General features: G+C 34.9%; 1 long non-coding RNA gene across 2 annotated transcripts; it reads right to left on the bottom strand.

The window, feature by feature from the left end:
• Window positions 1-310: 310 nt before the first annotated feature.
• LOC109499441 lies at window positions 311-20,969 on the bottom strand. 2 transcript variants are annotated; one of them, XR_002156717.3, is made up of 4 exons: window positions 20,790-20,968; window positions 8,542-10,185; window positions 6,941-7,040; window positions 311-4,426 (listed from the first exon to the last, which is right to left on the bottom strand). It is a non-coding gene; the product is annotated as an uncharacterized LOC109499441 (long non-coding RNA). The 2 variants fall into 2 exon arrangements; XR_006596925.1 differs by lacking the exon at window positions 311-4,426 and adding an exon at window positions 5,824-6,609 and having other exon boundaries at window positions 20,790-20,969.
• Window positions 20,970-21,300: the final 331 nt, after the last annotated feature.

Raw genomic sequence — 21,300 nt, 5'->3', positions numbered from 1 at the left:
TATGTACCTTATAGACACTATATGATAATGATAACAGTGCCTAAATAGGCATACATTGAAATGGTTTGGTTGGAAGTTTTAATTACTTTGTGGTTTAGCTAATAATATGATTTAGATGCCAATTTTATTTTAATGAACCAATAATTTTTTTAAAATTTTTTAACTTTTTTTTAATTTTATTTTTGGGACAGAGAGAGACAGAGCATGAACGGGGGAGGGGCAGAGAGAGGGAGACACAGAATCGGAAGCAGGCTCCAGGCTCTGAGCCATCAGCCCAGAGCCCGATGCGGGACTCGAACCCACAGACCGCGAGATCGTGACCTGAGCTGAAGTCGGACACTTAACCGACTGAGCCACCCAGGCGTCCCAATGAACCAATAATTTTTAAATGTACTTGAAGCAAAAGTCAACACCTGATAAAAAGTGGTGATCCATATTTCACAAGTATATTTTCATTCTTGTGAGTTAAAATAATATACAGGTTTATAAATTTGTTTTCACTGTACTAAGTTATGTACAAAATGTATAATTTCTTTTCTATTAAATTATCTGATCTTCTCAGAATTTCCTCTCCCCGATCCCACACACAGTATGGTAGTACACATGAGCAAAACAAAACTAAGCTTAGGATAATATATGTTGCTTATCCAAAAATTTAAATGGTATCTTTAGTTGACTCATTCTCTTTTAGATAAACTGTAAAACTTTACAAATTCTCCACTCTCCCCCTACCTCCAAGTTCTTTTTGTTTCTTTCTAGGATGTAGTCTGGATGTGAAGGACATGTGGCACCATATGTGACAGGTAGGTCTCTGGAAGTCCTTCAACCAAGGCAGGTTCTCAGGTTCCTCACTGGTGTCCACCTAAGTGTGATTGGTCGATGCTGAAAACCAGACTAGTGACAAATGAAGGGCACTGCTGCCCTTCAGCATTCTGCAAGGGTTTGTTGGTATAACATCCAGGATATATATCTCAGAGACTGATTGTAGTCTCTGTCAGTAGGGAATGTCCAGGACTGTGATCCCCCTGGGCTGTGGACCCCTGATATTGATCTATGATCTCCACATGTGTCTGACCCAGGCTGTCTGCTGTACAGCCCACAGCTTCAGTTCACATTGCGTCTTCTCTAGCAAACTCCTTAGTCAAGACCTCCACTCAGACTATTCACTAACTCTCTTCATGCACTATGAGGCATCTTCCTAACTGTGTCTACTCCGGAGAGAACTTGATAACTGCAAGTCCTTTATCCACCCCAAAAGATGTACCACTGAATTTATGGCTTATATGATTTGTATGAGAAGTTTCTATGACATAGTTTATTTCCAGTGTTTGAAAAGGAAGGGAGAAAGTGCTTCTGCTACCAGGAACATCCAGATGTTGGATACAAACAGTTCTGTTCCAACAAAAGGAGTAATGAGCTACCAGAATTTGTTATTCTAGAATTTAAATGCAACAGATTCAAGGAATGGACCTGTCTGGTTTGTTGCTTTACATATCAAGAGCAACATATAAGTGCTTGATAAGTATTTGTTGAATGAATGAATGAATGAATGAATGAGTGAATGACAGTAACGTATGATTTGCTCAAATCGCACCTGAATGATATAAGGCTTTTTTTAGAGGTGAAGGAGTTCCCTTGTGTCACAGTGTTCTTTGCTTGAGCCTGGGATGTGCTCCTCATGGGTCATTTCACTGAAACTTTCTTTAAGATGCTGAAGAAGAACCAGAAGTCTTGCTGTGATAGAGTCTTCAACAGAAACCAAAAATGGCACAGACAGTGGTGTTTGTATTGGTCACTGGCATTGGCATCTTCACAGCATTTTGACCTTGGCAGATGTTTACTTCTTGGGACTCTGGTATATTCAGCTACCATGAGATTATCTATAGAATGACTATGGACATTGGCATTTCCATAGGGCATCAGCAATGTGGGTGCAACTATATTGATATGGTTTCCATATCACAGCAGCACTCTTAGTAACCATTGCCAGTGAAGTTGCTGCTTTCATTAGCAGTGTCCCACAGTATGTGCCTGAAAGTCAAGTTAGAATAGGAAGAGAGAAAACTGAGAAGTAATGTAAAGGTCAGAATAATGGTATGCGGATATTATCAGAGGTTTTAAGAGGAATCTGAGGGTTTTTTTTTTTCAGAGAAGACGACAGAAGAGCTAGAAAGCAGTTTTATGTTTTATGCTTATAATTGTGATCAAATTTTGTATTTTAAAAATAAGGGATGAAATGACCTAGAAATCCTGGGGTGTGTGTGTGTGTGTGTGTGTGCGTGCGTGTGTGTGTGTGTGTGTGTGTGTTCAGATATAATTCAGTGACAAAACTGACAGCAAATTCAAGGTTCCAGTCCTATTTTTACTCCTATAAGTTTTGGGAGTCTGTATAATTACTACAGCTTGCAGAAATTCCATTTTCTCATTTTAATTGAAGATATCAATACCTGTCCTGCTTACCTCACATGCTTGCTATAAGGATAAAAAAAGATAATGCTTATGAAAATCTTGATGAATTAGAAAATGCTTTACAAGTGCAAGAATTATTGTTTTCCATATTAATTTGGTGAATAACGTATTGAATAAATTGGTTAACAAGTAACAAAGATTCAATCAAACTAGCTTCAGAAAAATGGAATGACATTTTCTGAATACAGCAAGTTCATGGATCTCAAGGGCAAGGCGATAATCAGAGCCAGGCCTCATGTGAATAGGAACTACAAATGGAAACATGAAGGATTAAAGCTCTTCTCCCACTTCTCTGGGGTCACAGGATTTCTCTTAGTGCTCCACTTTCCATGAGTGTATCTCATTCATCTCTCTCTTAACTGTTTTCCTCTGAGGTTTTTCTCCCTCATAACCTCTCATGCACAATGACTCGTATTTGCCACTGCAGTTCTTACTCTACCTTATCCCTCCTTTTTTTTTCTTTAACTCAAACATATACCTTTCACTGTAACTGTATTATTGCTTCAAATTTCTTAGATAGGGACCTGACTGAACCTGCTCTTTGTGATAAAGAAGGCTACATAAATCATGAGTTACCAGTAACTCTGTGTCCATTAGGTCTGATTAAAGCAAAGTTCCTCAGTGGTCCCATTGTCTAAGGCTGGAGCAATGTGGTCAAGATGTTCCCTGCCTACTCGTGGTGGCTAAAGGAGAATCAAGTTATTTGAGAAGAGGTTGGGGTAGAGCAAGCTGTTTACAATGCTGTAAAAAATCCTGTGCTAGTTCAATTTGTGAAGGGTATCTTAGTCTGTCTGGGCGGCTATAATAAAAGTACCATAGACCAGGTGGCTTAAACAATAAGTATTTCTCAAAGCTCTAGAGACTGGGAGGTACAAGGTGCAGGCAGATTTGGAGTTTGGTGAGGACCAGCTTCCTCATAAATGGTTGTGTGGGTTCTATTTTATAAGGGTACTAATCCCATTCATGAGGGCTCCACCTTCATGACCTGATCACCTCCAAAGGCCCCACCCCCTAATATCATCACATTGGAGGTAAGGACTTCAGCAAGTGAATTTTGGATGACACAAATAATCAGTCCATAACAAGAGGGCAACAATGGAATTACATGAGACCACTCATTAGTGGGCATAGTTGTTGGATTTGTGGAATAAAAACACAGGCCTTGAAAGGTTAGAAAGAAGAAAGAATGGTTTCATCCACTCCAGAATTTTGCTTGGGTCTGCCTCTGAGTATTATAAATTTCTACTCAGTATTTCATTATTTGTTTTTTGCTGACAGTAATGAATGGGTACACAGATATATGTAAGTGAAACAAGATTCTATTTAAGTTTTTGTATATTAATAAAGTATTATAGGACTTTGATGTGGCAGCAAATTTCCTTCCTAATTATGTTCTGTTAAAGTGGATCCATATTCCTTGAATACACATATTAATAACCTTTGGAAATTATTAAGCAACCCACACCTTTTCTTAGTGGATAGAGCAAACATTGACACACAAATGACTAAGCATTTACAATGCCACTAAAGTGGCATTTGACAAAAGATGCCGTAAAACTTAAACATGATACTTTCGAACAAACATTTAACATTAGGATTTTTTTCTTATTTTTGTTGTTTTCTCTTCTGCAACATCCTTGCCTTTCTTGTCCTTGAGGCACTTTGATTGAAGAGACTTTGCTCCTTGATGCTTTGCACTTCTAAGTAGAGACCAGGTGCCATTGATTACTTTGGGTTGACAGATGACACCAATGTTAGTTATCCTTTCTGTCTCTGTGCATGAAGCCCAGATGCATTATGGCATTGTAAAAAAAAAACTGCATATGAAATCAATAAACTCAAGGAAAATGGCCATAAAGCAACAATTCTTTAAGTTGAAGGAGAGTAAATTGCTTGTGCTACCCAGATAGTTTGGAATTTGTTGCTGTTTCCATAAGAGAGGTTTTCTTTCCAATACCTTCAGGGTTAGAAATTATAGTTAGACACTCTAAGCCTAAAAATCTGGTGCATTAATCTTTATATATGTTATTTTCCATTGCATCTTGCTTTATTTATGGAAATCATTTTGCTAGAGTAATACCATAGGCTATACGATTTGTTTTCACGAGGAATTAGAGTTTTAAAAAAATAGATCAAAATAAAACTAGTGATGAAATACCATTTGAAAAGTACCCTGAAGAAATTACTATTTATTGGTTTTGATAAATGTTTCCCAGATTTTCTTAGAGGGTGGAAGTTTGGCTGCATTTATAAATCATCATTTAACACTCTAGTGACTTTTGAAGTTAACATTTTGGACCATCAGTTCTTTTGTTCTAGTACTTATCTAATGGCTTGTATCCTATATCATTTTTCCTTATTAAATAACACCCATGAGAGCTTATCATAAAATGGAGCATGTGAAACCTATAGGAAAGATTTTCAAAACTGTATTTTATCCCAAAATCTTCAAAAGAGAAAAAAAAAGAAAGCAATAGCCAATTGAAATTGTGACTATAGAAACACTGTCCATACTAATGTGAATTCATTTTATTAAAAATTCAAATGTAAAAATTTTCAGTACAATAAATGCTTTAGGTCAGTTTCTTGGTAGTGTTTCTAGTACATCTCCAGTTCCCATATATGTATTCTCTAATATGTGGATTGCTCCAATCAACTCAGCTTATGGACTCAGCAATAAGAGTTTTAATTAAACACACTGAGTAATTCTCATGAGTGGAAGAATCTCATCTATATTGACCTAGGACCCAAGTCATAAGCTTTTCTATAAACTGACAATCAGTGTTCCTGATACTCTATCTTATTAGTCATAGATAATTATAATCGTAATCATAATATTATTCAATTAATAATAGGTTAAAACTAATTTTGTCTTTAAATTGCTGTTAACTGTATTATCAATTATTTATTAATTTTTAAAAATGAAATAAGCTTTTGAAAGAACGTTATCAGTAGATGCAGGAGTCCAGAGACCCATACACTCAGGAAAAATCCTGGTCATTAAATGAGAAAAAAAAGTAGTAATAATTAAGATTACCAACTCTAATAACTTTCACTGAAAAAAAAAAGCTCATAGATTTATAGTTTACTAAACCCTGAATATATTCTAAAGTTTTTACAGTTATCCTTTTGTTTAATCTTTATAATAATTCTATACAGTAGGTATAGATATCTCCATTTCAATTTCTCTTTTTTAACATTTATTTATTTTTGAGAGATAGTGAGAGACAGAGCATGAGTGGGAAAGGGGCAGAGAGAAAGGGAGACACAGAATCTGAAGCAGGCTCTAGGCTCTGAGCTGTCAGCACAGAGCCTGATCCCGGGCTGAAACCCACGAACCGTGAGATAATGACCTGAGCCTAAGTTGGACGCTTAACTAACTGAGCCACCCAGGCACCCCTAGATATAGCCATTTATAGGTAAAGAAACAAAGAAACAGAAATTTAAGTTTTTTCTCCAGGTTATGTGTCTAAGAAGTGATGAATTCAAGATTTAAACCAAATCCGACTGACATTCAGAGCCCGTGCTTTATCCCCACACTTTTCTCTGGTTAAGGAAAAGCAAGTCTAGCAAGGGTTTTATTTTGGTGTATTTATTGTGTGTGTACAATAAAGTTAACTTCCCTGCTAACACTTCATATTTGGTACACAGAATAGACATCTTTGTCTTCAGTAGCACTTGAGTGCCCTGTTCCCTGTTTCCCCATATCCATTCCATCCTTATCTGCTCTGCTTTATGTTCCAGTCCAGGGCTGCTTTTCCCTCTGTCTTCTAGTTGGATTTGGAAAACCGAAGGAATCAGTTGGAGGTGAGAATTCTGGAGGAAGGAGTATCTGGGATATTTATTAAAACTCATTCCTTCTTTGTGAAAGACTACTGTTTTGTCAGTAGCTCACTTTCTATGACTGGAGCTCTTGTCCAGTTATATAAAGCCACACCCTCCACCAGTCACTTCAGACCAGGGATAGAAATAGCCTTATCTTATCCCCAGCTCTGAAAAGCATCTTTTATTAAATTCTTTTCAATTATCCCTTTGGGTGTCTATCTCCTTTTGGGATCCTAATTAATATATAATCCTTGAGAGTAAATCACAGAGCTTCTTCCTAGGGAGTGGTTATTTGATTTAGCTGCTATAGTCATGCTGCAAAGAAAGAACAAATAGAAATTTTGTCTGTATATACAAAAGAGTCCTGGGAAGGATCTAGCAATATAAATCATCAATTTAAGAATATGATTGTAGTCATCATCCCTAGCTAAGAGATGTGATTCATGGAGACTTAGATTTGGCTTAGTAGAGGGCTATCTGGGAGATAGAACTTTTATTAGAGTAAAAGGTACCCATGTTGTAGATCAAGGGGTCCATCCAAGATAATTTGAAGACCGCTAAAAAGGATTAGGTAAGGTGTTTGTATAAATATCCATATTTATGTGAGGCTGTGTTTACCCAAGGCACAATAGTTATAGAACAATACCTTTATATCATATCTGAGCAGTGTGCCCCGCAAGAACTATTCTGGATGGAGACAGAGCAGGGGTGGCCAAGAACTCTTGTCAGAAATGCAGCTGCATCTGCTGAAGAGAGAGGACCAAGGTGTATTCTTCTGTGTTTGATCCTGTACTTAATGAGATTTCACATTTTAAACAATAAAGTTGATGACAGAATGTCAATGACACTGAACTAACAAGTGTAAGTAGCACATCCAAAGAAAACAAGACTCTCCCAAATGACCCTAAAACACATTCTGCAAAAATAACATGAAAACCATTAAGTAGAGCTCAGGACGATATATTTAGCCAGAAGAAAATCAAACTGCACAAATTCAATATGAATAAAACTTTCTTGTAGAAAAAGAAACCAGAAAAAGAGTTAGTAATGAGAACCATCCAGAAAATGATTTTAGAATGATATCCAACACATGATATTAGCTGATGCAATATTTTTAATGCATTGTAGAGTGTCATAAATATAGTTTATAAATTATGTAAAGAGTAGTAAGGATAATATCTTCCCTTCAAGCAATTATAAGCGATTCTATATATTAATTCCTTGGTAAAATGCTGTTGTCTCAGTAATCTATTGTTACAAAACAAACCATCCCAGAATGCAGTAGCTTAAAGTGACAACTCTTTATTTGTTCATGATTCTGTGAATTGGCAGTTGGGTTGGGTTAAGTTGGTGGTACTCTGTTAGTCTCACCTGAGTCATATACTTAGCTGCAGTTATCTGGTGCCTCTAGTAAGGCAGGCCAGATGGTCCATCCAAAACCCTACACACACACTGGGCATCTGGTGCCTTCTTGGTTGGGTGTCTCTTTCCAGTGGTCTCTTGCCCTAAAGGAACCTATCTCAAGCTTCTTTACAGGGTTACAGGATGTTCTAAAAGGGATAGAGAAGGTTCTGAAAGTAATCTTGAGGCCTGGACCCAGAAGTTGCACAGTATCAATTCCACCACATTTTGTTGGCCAAAGAATATCTCAGGGTGAGCTCAGATTCAAAAGGAGTGGAAATAGACTCTACCATTTGATGGAAAAGTACTAGTCACATTGCAAGGAAACATGTATAGATATAGGAATGAGCTGTGGCCATCTTTTGCAATGGACCACAGATATATATAAATCAGATATTTTCCTTATTTTATGCATAATTAAATAGGATTTTTAAGTCAATAAAGTATGAGTGATCCTGAATAATACCCAGTTATAGGACTGAATTTTTGGTCTTTTATATATGCAGGTAGACATATATTCAAGACTTTTCTGTTCTCTCATATACAAAGTAAAACAAATCCAAGACTGGTGTTCATTATTTTACATTTATGACCCTACCTACCAGTCTTTCTGCTTTCCAGTTACATGGAAAAAATCCCAACCAAAGACTTTAAATAAAACTATAAATTTAGGTTAAATTATATCAGTTAAGATTATCGCATTTTAAAAAATGTGAAAAATGTGAAAAATTTTTTAAAAATTTCCTAAATATTTGAAGTAATTTCATGATGAGAAATGATGTTTATAAAAGGTAATCTGTAATTGAGACACCCTGAAAAGATAGATTATGTGTCACAGGCACTTACAATTTAATGACTTCCAACTGGCTGTCGTGTTCTGTGCCCCTAGCAAACGGCATCTCTTGCTCTCCAAATTGTTTCTTCCTCTGCATTCTTTGGATGGCAGTCACTGGAGCCAGAGGCTAACAATGGAAGATGTTCTTCTAACAACAACATCTGCTTGCATTGTAAAATTAGCCATGCATTAGTATCTTTTGCTTTTAGTTAAACTTTAATTGTGAAGAAATAAGATGCATGCATAGTACTTGTTGACGGATACATTTTCTTCATAGAGGAAAATTGTCAAGATGCTTATATGCATGAGGTTAAATAAAATCAGAGAGTCATTAAAATTTTCATTTCCATTAATAATATATATTGGAAAGAATTAAAATAGAAATTATAAGATGTTCCTCTTTTTTTCCACAAAGGGAATTTTTATGAAGAAAATGTGAAATATAAATATTGTTGTTGCTACATGTATCACAGTGGCCCAACAACCAATATATCTAGCAGGTTCTTGAAACCTAGCACCTTTCCCAAGGGATTTCTGTTCTAGCTTCACCATAGAAAAGGATACATCTGTGGCTACTCTTGGCATGAGAAAAACAGACTTGTCTGCAAACTTTGATGGTCAAGCTTATTTCTACTTCACCCAGAGAGAAAAAAGTAGAGGGTCTGTGGAGTAGGTTATAGTATCACTAAGATAAAAGGAAAACATTGCTCTCAATAACTGATGTCAACCTTTGATACTGCAGAAAGGGATCTAAGAAGGAACAGAGACTAGGCTAGACATGTGGGGTGACTCTTAACCTAGTGATTCTTTTTAGGATGTCTCTGGAGTTGATAGATGTTTGAGCAGATTTAGTGCCCATTTTATACATAGTGTATAATTTAATTCACTTACCTGGATAGTCCATTTAAAATATTTTTCTTACCATAAATGATCCAGATTATCTTCTTGTATATGTTTAGAATCAAATATGTTTCTAAATATAATAATAATTTGTTATGGCAGTTGATCTAGAAAACACAAACTTGATTATTTTTCCTTGCTCTCCATATTTCAGAAGTTGGAAAGTGATTAGTTCAAGTATGTAAAGTTAGAAATTCATTACTAAATTTTTAAATCAAGTTTCTCATATTAACTTTTTTATTTAATATATGAAATACAATAGTTTTGTACAAATTTGTTTTTCTAGAAACTAATTGTATGGCTACTGTTCACTTTATTCTCTAAGAATAAAATATTCTTAGGAAAAATCCCCCAAACTTCCTCTACCCAAATTAGAAAACATGCCAGACTTGCATCTCTGTTTTATAACACTTGCAAAACTAAATCTTGGAGAACTATGTGCTCAGATATGATTCCACCCCAAACTTCAGTACCTACAGTTTAAACCACTATTCAATACTAACTTGGTTTATATTTCTAATTTCAAAAGTAAGAATAATTTTTCTTGGTAAAAGTTGCTGTTTCATATTAATTGAGTTTTAGGTAGAACTGTATGTCAACTCATTTACACATTAGGTTTCTGAACTTATTTTTTCTTTCTGTTGGTATAAAATACTAAAAATAAGTTATGAGGAGTAATTAGGGAAAATACCTTATTCACTTGACTTCTGGAGAGAAACATCCACTTTATGGAATAGGAAGTAGATAAGAAAGGACTGAAAATAAAACATAAAATTACAAAGTAAGGCACCAGCATCAACCTTCTTACTTCTATTAGTTAGACCTTTAGTTTCTGAAGTTTCTTCTGAGAGAAAATTGTGTCTCATGGAAGCTTCAGAAACAACAAAGAAAGACCAAAAGAACATTAAAAAAATACTATGGTTGAATCAATTTTGGAAAACAGTGCACATTTTATTTCTCATTAGAGATTCAAGCACAAGCTACCACATTAGAGACTCTGAAAAGTTTCTCAGAAAAGAAACCTATCTTACTTTAACTCATCATTTTCTAAATATTTTATCATCACAGAACACCTTTTTCTCATAACAACTATTAATATCCTGAGGCCAAATGTTTCTGCGGACACTTGGGAAATGTTCAGAGACAATGAAAATGTCTTAGCCTTGATGCTTTAAACCTGCTTTTTTACAATAGTTTTGTAGATTCTGATTATTTAGAAGCAAATTTATTTTAAAGTTGTCAAAATTTCATCTCTGAAGTGTAAAAGTATTGACTGAACTTATTATTCATGCAGAACAACCCAAGAGAATAATTTTAACAAGTGCAATTAAGTCAGATGCATGAATTAATTTCAAATAACAAACTATTTTTGGAAAAAGAGCATTTTGAAAAAAAATGTCAAGGATATCATGATGGTTTAACTAATAATTATCCTGGCTTGATTCTGGAAAAATAATATATGTACAAGGAAATTTAGACTTATAATCATCAAAATATATGTGTGGTTTAGCTATCCTTAGAGTATCTGTGGCTTTTCCTTAGAAATTCTGAAGAAGCTATAGGTAGAATTAAGAATCATAGGTGAACTAACATAAGATTGACCTTCATATCCATTTCAGTAGCCTGTTTAATTCAAATCAGTATTTACTGAGTGCCTATTATATGCAATTCCCTATGTAGGCTTTATGTCCGCTGTTTCCTATTCTTGACTCTACATCACCTTATTACATGTTGACATTAGCACTCAGAAGTTATTCTAAGTACAGATGAGAAAGCTAAAATCTACAGAAATTAACTGACTTGTCAAAAGCTTCATAGTTGGTAAGTGGCACAGTCAAAATGTAGACCCAGATGTTCTGCCATCACCTCCAGGGATCTGTCCACATGATTGCATATTCCCTTCATAAGTTTTTTATCATGTGTGAGATCTTGGGGCATTGCTGTTAAAAACGCATGCTCCAGAGAGGCACCTGGGTGGCTCCATCAGTTAAGCTCTGACTTCCACTCTCAGGTCATGACATTGAGGTTCATGAGCTGGAGCCCCGCATAGGGCTCTGTGCTGACATCTCGGCCTGGAGCCTGCTTCAGATTCTGTGTCTCCCTCTCTCTCTGCTCCTTCCCCATTCATGCTCTGTCTCTCAAAAAAATAAATAAATAAATAAATAAATAAATAAATAAATAAATAAATAAACAAACAGTAAAACAAAACAAAACAAATAAAAACAATGCTCCAGAAACTAACTGACTGGACTCAGACTCTGTCACTTCCATTTCATTGCATATAGCTTTGGGAACATAGCTTAATTTCTTTGAACATAGTGTCACATTCATTAAATGGGAATAATCTTTAAGAGGATTGAGTTAATAAATGTGAAACACTTAGAATAGCACCTAGCACATAATAAGTGTTCTCTTACTATTAACCAAAATAATTTTAGTAGCTTTGGAATTTTGGGGGGAGGGGAATCAATTAGTTATTTCTTCTTTGTTTCTATTTTATATTTTTTAATATTTATGAATATTATTCATAAACATTGTTTAAAGATTCATGAAACTCTACAAATGTATTGTCTTATTATACCTTAGAGACTGCTCATTTTGACTTTTAGAATTTATTCTTTTGGTATTTTCTTTCATATTTTTATATAACTCACAATTTATTTTTATTTCTATATTTTAACATTATAGAAATTGTCATTGGACTGCCATAATGGAAAATTAGGATTTAGCTTTCTGTCATACAGTTATATCTACATCACGTATTCATGCTTCTAATTTCCCAATATATAGAGAGTAATTTTTGGTCTATTCAATATTCAACTTTATATAAACCACTGCTATTCACAGCTGAGTCATATAGTAAGCTATGAAGAACTCTTCCTTTACTGCAAAACTTTTGTTTTCTTCGGAGTTAATGATTACCTCTATTTTTCTGCTTGATTTTCCATATACTTGTCACTAATTTATCCTCCTATTCTTTTCCAGTTGGACAATTCTTTTATTCATATACTAAATGCATTCAGTATTCTATGAATTTTCATATTCCAAAGCCTCCTTTTTTTGAGGGTAGGAAAGGAATACACTTTTTCATCCTCAGTTTTTGTTTGCTGCTGCTTTGTGCTTACACCCATGACTTCCACTTCCAGGTTTACTCCCTTGATTTGAAAATCTGTATCCTCTCATGGCTTTCTAAACAAGTGCATTGGAGGTACATATTTGAGACATTACCTGTATAAAAATATCTGTACTTTGCCTTCACATTTGAATGATAGTTTAGCTTGTTTAGATTCTAATTTGAAACATACTTTATGCTAAAAAATATTATCTTTCAATGCTGCTAAAAAATAGTTCACTAAGAATAAAAAGTTCTCATATCTTTGACTTTTATAATAAGATCCTTTTTTCTCTCTCTGAAAACCTTTTATTGTCTTTGTTCTGAAATTTCACACAAATGTATCTTTTTAAATCTATTTTCATCTAAACATTAGCATTAGATAATTCAATAAATAAAATAAATATCTATGAAACCATACTGATATAAACAAATAAAGGTGTTTATGGGTCTTTCAATTAGGAAGTGTACTCAAATTATTTTGTTAATAATTTCTTATTCTGTCTTCCCTCTTGTATGCCTGATATTTTGAAGTCCTTTTCCAATTTTCTTATCCTCTCTCTACTATTTTCTTTTTGATTAACTTTTTATCATATAGGAGAATTCTTCAACTTAATCTATAAACACATTTACTGAGTCTTTCTATTCTCATCATTTTAATTTGCAACAGGTATTTTTTGTTGTTGTTGTTCCATAAGTGCTATTCTTATAGCATTATGCCCTTGTTTCATGGATCAATGTATTTTCTTACCTAAGAATATCATTAGCATTCCTTTTCTTTTTTAAGTTTTTTTTTCGTGTAAATTTACAAAAAGTTTACAATAATAGTCATGTTCTCATATACCCACACTTACTCGCCTCAAATGCTAACATCTTGCATAAACATTGCACAATAATCAAAGCAAAAACAAAAAAAATTAACCTTGATAAAATATTATAAGCAAACTATAGACTTCACATTTTACCAGTTTTTTTTTTCTCTAACGCCTTTATCTCTTCCAGGATTTGCAACTGATCATCATGTCTGCTTAGTTTCTTTCAGTCTGTGACAGCTACTTAGTCTATCCTTGTCTTTCATGACCTTACTTTCAAAAAGTATTTATTGACCAATGGGGCATCTGGGTAGCTCAGTTGGTTGAGTGGCTGACTTCAGCTCAGGTCATGATCTTATGGTTCATGAGTTTGAGCCCTGCATCAGGCTCTGTCCTGGCAGCTCGGAGCCTGGATTCTGCTTTGGAATCTCCCTCTCTCTCTGCTCCTCCCCTGCTTGTGCTCTATCTCTCTCTGTCTCTCAAAAATAAATCAATGTTAAAAATTTTTTTTTAAATACTGATCAATTGTTTTGTAATATTTCATTCAATATGGGTTTGTGTGGTGTTTTCTCATGATTGGATTGAGGTTGTGGATTTTGAAGAAAACTGTCAAGGTATTTGTGCTTCTCAGTTTACTGTATCAGAGATACATGATGTGGGTATATGTCTTACTACTGATGATGTTTACCTTGATCACTTAGATAGTGTGATGTCTGTGTTTTATCCACTATAAAAGTACTGTTTTCCTTTTTAACCTTTGTAATTAATAATTATTTTAGAGGAGGTTCTTGAGACTGCAATATCCTGTTTCATCTCCTTTGCACCTTCATTTTAGCATCCATTGGCATTGGTGCATATTGCTCACAATAATTCTTATTGTTGTGTCTACTTCTGATTTCAGTTTTTCACATGCCTTCTACATCTGTTAATTGAAGTTATTTTTAAGGAAGAGTTGCGTCTTCTACTTCTTATTAATTATTTATTTATGTAAGCATAGACTCAAGGATATTTTTTTTTCTTTCAGTTTAATCCAGTACTATCATTATTTAACTTCTTGCTTTAATAGTTCTAGCTGTGGTCTTGGCCATTTTTTCATATTGGTTTTGGTGACCTTTCAATGCACATCTATTGTTGAATACTTTCTTAGTTCAGAAATTACACGAAATGCACAAAAAGTACAAGATGGTCTAGCCTCATCTTGTGGTTACCCTCTCTCAGACTTGGAATCTCCCACTTTTCTGAGGAGGCCTGGTTTTATTTATTGAATAATAGCATTTAGAAACTATATCTTGGCTCTAAGTTTACCATTTTTTCTAGGACCTCTCAGTGGGTAGACCTTGAATATATATGTATAAACAGTAAAGCATGCACATACATGCACACACAAACATACATTTATATTCTCATGTCCAATTGCATGTGAATATACACACATATACGTATGTATGTTATATATATATATGTGTATTTTATATATATATATGCATTAATGTATATTGATAGCTCCCAATTCTAATCCAACACCACCAAGTTCATCTAGCCTTTCTTCTTTCTATATCTGTGACATCATTGTCCAAAACAGAAATCTCTGTACATTATTTACAATATATTCATATATTTGTTCAGCCATACTATACATGTAAAATAGTTCAAAAATTCAAACCCATACTCCTGTGATATTCAAATTTGTTAATTAGAATGCATTTGTGCACTATTGTTTTGTTTTGTTTTGTTTTGTTATTAGCCTTATAGAGTCCAGTCAAAATGCTATTTTGCAAAGTAATTTATGGTATTAGGTCTCTAGGGCTACCATAACAAAGTGCCAAAAACTGGATGGCTTAAAACAACAAAAATTCCCACAGAGAATTCTCACAGTTCTCGAGGTTAGAAGTCTGAAGTCAAGGTGGCTGAGGTGCCGTGCTCCCTGTGATGGTGCTAGGGGGGAATTCTTTCTGCCTCATCTAGTTTTTGGTATTTGCAAGCAATCTTTGGTGTTCCTTGACTGGTAGATGCATCATTCTGGTTATATGGCCACCTCACAGTGTATCTTCAAATTGTTTTCTCTGTGTGTGTGTGTCTGTGTGTCCCAATTCTCCCCTTTAATGAGAACACTAGTCGCTGGATTAGGCCTTACCCTAATGAGCTCATTGTAACCTGATTATTTCTGTAAAGACCCCATTTTCAAATAAGGTCACATTCATAGGCTAGAGGCTAAGACTTCAACATATCTTTTTTAGGAGACACAATTCAAGTCCTTTACTATGATGATATTATTCATATGTAATACATTTAGATTCATTTGTTACAGTTTATATTTTCTTATGGATTCTAATTACCTTCTGGTGACTTTTTTAAGTATTTGTACAATAAACTTTATTGCTTGTGATGTGCAGTTATGTGGGTTTTGCAAATGCATATACCACCATAGTTGTGGTACGGAACAATTCTACTGATGGCCAATTTGCCCCCTAGTACCCTTTTGTAGTTCCCATCAACTCCTGCCACTAACAACTTTTTGAAATTTTATTTCTCCTATATGTTCTCTTTCTTCCAAGGTTTTATTTTTAATTTTTCTTTGGTTTGGGTTTCTTTTTATTTATTTTATCTGCTGTCTTTGATATTAAAGGATTTCCCAAAGTGCAGTGACCTTTGGCTATCTGTTCACACTTAAGAGTTGGGAAACCAAATGCTGATTGGAACCTCAGTCTTTGTAATATTGAGTGATGCTAGTAAACTGGGTGGCTTCAGAGTAGGGTGATTCTTTGGGCCATTTACTTAAGAGAACCCGTGGTGTTAGTATATTTTCTCGCAAATTCATGATGAGAAGGCCTAATCCTATCTGTAACCATAAAGTTTCTGGAATCTGGTGGAGATGAATGTGTAAGGAGTCATGGACATATAAGATAGCACTTAAATTATTCCAAAATTTCAGAATGAAAATCCCAATCTCAACTGTACCTGTGATGCCCCCACACCAGAGACTTTCAGTGTAATCTTCTTCAGACAATGCACTTTGTTATGGGTTGAATTGTGTCACCTCAAAATTCATATGTTGAAGTCCTACAGTGTCGGTTCAGCTTATTATATTGGGGTCACCAATTGTGGTTTCAGCTTATCACATTGGGGTCACCAATTGTAAATTTGGCTTTCAGTTTTGTCCAGCAAAGCCAAGAGTGGCAGAAAGGATTACTCAGGACTCCAGAAGTCAACAGGTGTGAGAGGGAGGCTAAGAGAAGTCTCCCAAGCTCCAGTATTTACTAGGCATACATTACAGGAGAAACATTGCAGAATATGTCAGTGGTTATGTGCCAGTAAGAACTCACAGAAAACGTGCGAAAGAAAGAAAGAAAGAAAGAAAGAAAGAAAGAAAGAAAGAGAAAACCAAAGCATTCCCAAAACTACAAAAGAGCAGATGCCTTAAGCAGGGTGGAGAACAAGATAAGATATTCCATAGATAATATGGTCTAAGACATTCCTGAGCACAGGCAGGACCCAACCCTATATACATATTAACTGGATACTGGTCCACTATTTTCAGCAGGGCCAGAAAGCAGTGTAATGTGTTCCTTATAATCTCCTTAACCAAGACATAGCTATTGTATTTCCTACACTATAGAATGTGACCTTATTTGGAGATATATGATCTTTACAGAGGTCATCAAGAAAACATGAGGTCATTAGGTTGGGCCCTAATCTTGGTGTAACTGATCTTATAAAAGGAAAATTGGGGGACGCCTGGGTGGCTCAGTTGGTTAAGCATCTGACTTCAGCTCAAATCATGATTTCATGGCTCCCGAGTTCAAGCCCCACCTCGAGCTCTATACTGACAGCTCAGAGCCTGGACCCTGCTTCAGATTCTGTGTCTCCCTCTCTCTCTGCCCCTCCCCCACTCGCACTCTGTTTCTTTCTCTCTCTCAAAAATAAATATAAAAACATTTTTTAAAAAAGGGAATTTTGGACACAGAGAAAAGCACAAAGACAGTGTGAAGGCACAGGGAGAATGTCATAAGAAAATGAAAACAGAGATTGGGGTAATACATCTATAAGCCAAGGAATACCAAAGATTGCTGGCAAACCATGACAAGCTAGGAGAGATCCTTCCCTCTTAGCCATAAGAAGGAACCAATCCTGCAACACCTTGATCTTAGACTTCTAGCCTCCAAAACCATGAGACAATATATTTCTGTTGTTTAATCCTCCCTCTTTGTAGTATTTTGTCACTGCAGACCTAGCAAACAAATACAGTTCCTAAGAGTGACTAGCACATGATGGGGATTCAACTAATGCCAGTGCCTCAATTACATCCTCATGTAAACACAAGAAATAAATGGAAGGATGCAGTAGTAAAATTAAGTGTTGTTGTAAAAGTTTAATAGCAGTTTTGAAGGCTAAAATTCCAAATCTCTCTTCTAGTTTCCCAGAGAAGAAAAGAGAGCCGGGCAAGAGTCTGAGACCCTGGGGATCTGGGATATTTAGAACAGGAACCCTAGCACAGCACTTCTCAATAAAGGCATTTAGTTGCTCATCTGATTGACAAGAAAGACTTCTGGTCACAAGGAAGAATGAAATAAAATTTGTATTGGAATTAGTGTCAAATTAGTCATTCACCATTTATAAAGTACCATATGTTTAATCATTTTGGTAGGTGCAGAGGGCACAAGAATAAATGATTCCTGGCTTTCCTGTTGAAGAGCTTACAGTCTATCTGGGAGGAAGTCATAAAAATGTCATTAAAAAATCTGTATAGTGACATAAAATAGAAATGATTAATAATAAGTAAAATAATTCCAGATATACTGAGGAATTCGATGTGGCAAGACATTGTATATGTGTATTGTTTCCAATTGTCAGCAGTGAAGTTGTACTGAACCATTAGAACACTTTCTGGAACTCCTTACATCTTCTTTGGCTAGAACAACTTCATTGTTTGGGCTAAATTGTGATCATTGGAATTGAATGAAGTTAGTGAATGTCTGCATCAGAAAATCATTACAATATCCCTTCTCCAGAGTTTTCTATGTGCTTTATACCAAAGGCACAAGTGCTTTTTGTGGATGGTTTATTTGTTTCTGCTATCTACCAGCCAGGATCTTTATTATGGGTGCAAATATTATTTACAAAAGTCTAGTTAAAATTTAAATATTGGTTGCTTAGTGACCTTTCATAAAAATTCTACAAAGAGAGATACCCTTTAAGACTGAACTCAAAAATCCTCTTCCTGTGGTCCCTAACATACAGATTGATTGTGTTTAATTACTAAATATATAACAGAATTTGTCACATTATATTATGGTTAGTTATTTCTACTGTTTTTGAATATTGTTCATGATAAGGGGAAATAATTTATTTTTGCATTTCTAAATTTATTGTTTCTTTAAGAGTCAAATATATTGCTTTTCATTGAGGACCCACATCAAGAAATACATCCTTTGTTGTTGGGAAAACTAATACAAACATCTAGCATTTCCTGAGGGACAATTCCTGCATGGGCGGGGCGGGGGTGGGGGGATACGTACAGAACGAACGAAAAGATCATTTAACTCTTTCCCAAGTAGACTTTCCCAAAATTCTCTAGATTATGGTTCCATCTTTACCCTTACTTCCAGAAGTACCTGGTGCTGATTATCCTAATCATTTGGGGGATTCTGTGTGTATTTTTGCTTGTCAAATTTTGCTGCCATGGGATTCTATATTCTCGGTTCTATTTAATCAGCTATTATTTTCCAACTTCCAGATATATATATATTTGAATTTTTTTGGACTTTTAAGTTTATGTCCAAAAGATAAATATCTATTACATTATTTTTGTGGGTTTTGGGGAAGGAATGAAAGCTAATGCCTGAATTCAACCCACCATCTTTAACAAGAAGATAGTGATTTTTATCTTTTTCTAAACAGAAGCTTAAAGCTTCCCCTGAATTCCTTATCATAGGGAACAAAAATTGTAATGTAAAGATCTCAGGCTTTGGAATCAGAAATAAATATGGGCTTGAATATGACTGCATGTGACTCCAACTTTAATGTGGATGACAGATATGGAAACAGACCAAATGATGGGAGATGATTTCAGAGGTTATTGCATGACCTCATGTGGGATAGATTGAGAACTTTGATCAGTGTTGTAAGAGCGAGTTCAAAAGAAATAAAAAATACAAGAAATACATGGGAAGTAATATTTTTAGAATGAGTGATCCAGTAACATTTATGGAATGAGTCAAGCATGGCTTCAGTATTTCTGCTTTGGGAAATTGTAGGACAGCAATGTCACTCTCTAAAGAAACAAAAAGAAAAGAGGATTTAGAGAAGCTCCTGAGTTTAGTTGAAATTGTTTTCATCTTGTATTGAGTCATAAGTATATCCATATATACAGATGTCTGTATACTAGAACAAGAAAAACTAGAGAGCTCTGTTCTAAAGATAGATATTTGAGAGTTTTTAGCATGTAAATTGGCATTTGAAACCATGAATATAGATTTGATCATCCAGTAAGAGTAAGAAGGTTGGGAAGAAAAGTGGGGGAAGAATCCTGAGGTCTATCATCAATCAAGGTACATAGTTTCCTCTCTTATTAATGTCCAATTTCCTAACCGAGAAACATGGATCAGGCCATGAAAAGTAATTAATTTCATTATAAGAGTCACTAAGAAGAGCATAGCATTCCCTTTTGGCAAGGACCATGCATAGAGTAATCCTCAAATTCTTTCTTCAGGGTGAAAAGAAAGCAAAATAGCAACACTATTTAACATGTTAATGTTGCCACTAACCTGTTTTCACATTTTCTTAACATTTAATAGTCTCAAGAAAAGTCTTTATAAGGCATGTTCATTACAGACAGTTAGGGAAAACAGAAAAAATTAAAATAAAGCTATAACTTGTAATCCCATCACCAAGAGTAAAAGATTTGAATATTTTGCCATATTTCTTTAGGCTCATATGTGTTACATATTTAATAAAAATGTGATTATATTCCACATTCAGCTTTATGTCTTTACTATCACTTAACATTACATATTGTGAAATGTCTCAGAATTACCTTTAAGTAATACATTTTTTTCCCCAGAAGAAAATTGGCAAAAGATTCAATACCATTCTGATTTTAATTTGAGAAAAAAAAATCACTTTTGAATGAAGGTCTAGTTTTCCATAATTTGTCTCACCTTTGAAGTCCAAGCCATTTGGATAATATCTATATATTTACAATATTTTTTCTGGGCCAATGTTTATAGCACCTCATATTTTCAGTTTTAAAACTAAGAAGATTCCCATCTGCCTGTTGTTCCTAAGGTACTCACTGAATACCAGCAAATATATTGACTAAAGATTATAGTAATAAATAATAGAGTTATGGACTACCAGCTGCTTTTAACCAACATTCTCACAATTCCTTATAAGCTTGGTACTGATCCTTGCATACATTTGAGAGCACATTGCTCACCTTGTGAGAGGTACATTAACTCTTTCAAGTCCCAAGGGCACCATTTAGTAAATGACTTCTTTAGTGCTCTAAATGTACCTTAGTGCCCTGAAAGAGACACATTAATCTTCAGAACATCCCATGAGTCCATAGGTCAGGAAATGGAATTTTCTTGGTTTTCTCAGCTCAGAACATTATGAAGCTTATATTATTACACAGGCAATTCTCATTGGATTCTATTTTCCTAAGTTCCTAAGCATCACCCAGATGCAAGGCCTTTAAAAGAAAAAAGAATTATTCACACAGAAGACTGTTTCAATTGAATTCCTAGAGTAACTAGAAAGAGAAATCCTGATTCTAATTGCATCATCAGAGTCTTTCTAACCAACTTACTACAGAAATAGCACACTTTAGTCATTCAAGGAAAGTGCAGATACAAAAATGATATGAAAATTTGGAGTCAGCCTTCAATTTTGTACTTAAAACAATTTGCTGATTACTGGACAAAAGAAGGATACTTTATGATTTACAA

The sequence above is a fragment of the Felis catus genome, chromosome B1 (assembly GCF_018350175.1).
Source record: "Felis catus isolate Fca126 chromosome B1, F.catus_Fca126_mat1.0, whole genome shotgun sequence".
Lineage (NCBI taxonomy): Eukaryota > Metazoa > Chordata > Mammalia > Carnivora > Felidae > Felis > Felis catus.
This window is presented reverse-complemented; position numbering and strand designations above follow the sequence as displayed.